We start from the raw sequence: 2,328 nt of genomic DNA on the forward strand, positions 1-2,328 counted from the left end.
TTCAAAAATACTTGCTAACAATTAATGATTTGATTCAACATTTCAAGTATGTTGCCTTTTCTGTTGAGAAAGGTTTAATGTTTGAATCATATATTTTCTTGTTAGCCAAGTCATTAATTTTAAAAATCAAATATTTTTAAATTGTTTTTCAATCATATCTTTTCAATCATATCTTTTTAAAACCATAACTTTTCAATCATATATTTTTAATTACATCTTTTTCAAAATAGTTTTCAATCATATCTTTTTGATTTCTAATTTCAAAATCTTTTTCAAATTTCACTTAATTTCTTTCCCAATCTTAGTTTTCGAAAATCAATTACCATTTTTCAAAATTTCTTTTAATTAATTCACTGTAATTTTCGAAAATTTCTTTCCCTCTTCTCACATCCTTCTTTTTGTGGACTAACACTCCTCCTCAATGCACAATTCGAACTCTATCTTTCTAAGTTCGAATTCTTCTACCTCTTCCTTCTATTTTTCTTTTCCTCTGACACCTCAAGGAATCTCTATACTGTGACATAGAGTATTCCATATTTTCTTGTTCTCTTCTCTTTCATATGAGCAGGAGCAAAGACAAAAGCATTCTTGTTGAGGCTGACCCTGAACCTGAAAGGACCTTGAAGTGAAAGCTAAGAGAAGCTAAAGCACAACTCTCTGTAGATGACCTAACAAAAATCTTCAAAGAAGAAGACATGCAGCCAAAAACAACAACAATGCAAACAATGCAAGGAAGGTGCTGGGTGACTTTACTGCACCTACTCCCGACTTCTATGGGAGAAGCATCTCTATCCCTGCCATTGGAGCAAACAACTTTGAGCTTAAGCCTCAATTAGTTTCTCTAATGCAACAGAATTGCAAGTTCCATGGACTTCCATTGGAAGATCCTCATTAGTTTTTAGCTGAGTTCTTGCAAATCTGTGACACTGTCAAGACTAATGGGGTTGACCCTGAGGTCTACAAACTTATGATATTCCCTTTTGCTGTAAGAGACAGAGCTAGGATATGGTTGGACTCACAACCTAAAGAAAGCCTGAACTCTTGGAAAAAGCTAGTCAATGCCTTCTCGGCAAAGTTCTTTCCACCTCAAAAATTGAGTAAGCTTAGAGTGGAAGTCCAAACCTTCAGACAGAAGGAAGGTGAATCCCTCTATGAAGCTTGGGAAAGATACAAATAATTGATCAGAAAGTGTCCGTCTAACATGCTTTCTGAATGGAGCATCATAGGTATCTTCTATAATGGTCTGTCTGAACTATCCAAGATGTCATTGGATAGCTCTGCTGGAGGATCTCTTCATCTGAAGAAGACGCCTGCAGAAGCTCAAGAACTCATTGAAATGGTTGCAAATAACCAATTCATGTACACTTCTGAAAGGAATCCTGTGAATAATGGGACGAATAAGAAGAAAGGAGTTCTTGAGATTGATACTCTGAATGCCATATTGGCTCAAAATAAAATATTGACTCAGCAAGTCAATATGATTTCTCAAAGTCTGTCTGGAACGCAAGCTGCACCAGGTAGTACTAAGGATGCTTCATTTGAAGAAGAAGCTTATGATCCTGAGAACTCTTCAATGGAAGAGGTGAATTACATGGGAGAACCCTATGGAAACACCTATAATCCTTCATGGAGAAATCATCCAAATCTCTCATGGAAGGATCAACAGAGACCTCAACAAGGTTTCAATAACAATAATGGTGGAAGAAATAGGTTTAGCAATGGCAAGCCTTTTCCATCATCTTCTCAGCAACAGACAGAGAATTCTAAGCAGAGCCACTCTAAATTAGCAACCATGGTCTCTGATCTAATCAAAACCACTCAAAGTTTCATGACTAAAATAAGATCCTCCATTAGAAACTTGGAGGCACAAGTGGGTCAGCTGAGTAAGAAAGTTACTGAACTCCCTCCTAGTACTCTTCCAAGCAATACAGAAGAGAATCCAAAAGGAGAGTGTAAGGCCATAAACACGTTTCACATGGCCAAACCTGGAGAGGAGGAAGAGGCAGTGATCTCCACTGAGGAAGACCTCAATGGACGTTCACTGGCCTCCAGTGAGTTCCCTAATGAGGAACCATGGGAATCTGAGGCTCACACTGAGACCATAGAGATTCCATTGGATTTACTTCTGCCATTCATGAGCTCTGATGACTATTCTTCCTCTGAAGAGGATGAAGATGTCACTGAAGAGCAAGTTGCTAAATACCTTAGAGCAATCATGAAGCTAAATGACAAGTTATTTAGTAATGAGACTTGGGAGGATGAACCCCCTTTGCTCACCAATGAACTAGATGACTTGACTAGGAAGAGATTACCTCAAAAGAGACAGGA

The 2,328-nt window shown here is 37.8% G+C and overlaps 1 non-coding gene across 1 annotated transcript; it reads right to left on the reverse strand.

Annotated features, from left to right (window-relative positions):
- Nucleotides 1-1,099: 1,099 nt before the first annotated feature.
- Nucleotides 1,100-1,207, reverse strand: LOC112793228 (small nucleolar RNA R71). The gene has a single exon (XR_003197931.1). It is a non-coding gene; the product is annotated as a small nucleolar RNA R71 (small nucleolar RNA).
- Nucleotides 1,208-2,328: the final 1,121 nt, after the last annotated feature.

This window comes from Arachis hypogaea, chromosome 3 (assembly GCF_003086295.3).
Source record: "Arachis hypogaea cultivar Tifrunner chromosome 3, arahy.Tifrunner.gnm2.J5K5, whole genome shotgun sequence".
Lineage (NCBI taxonomy): Eukaryota > Viridiplantae > Streptophyta > Magnoliopsida > Fabales > Fabaceae > Arachis > Arachis hypogaea.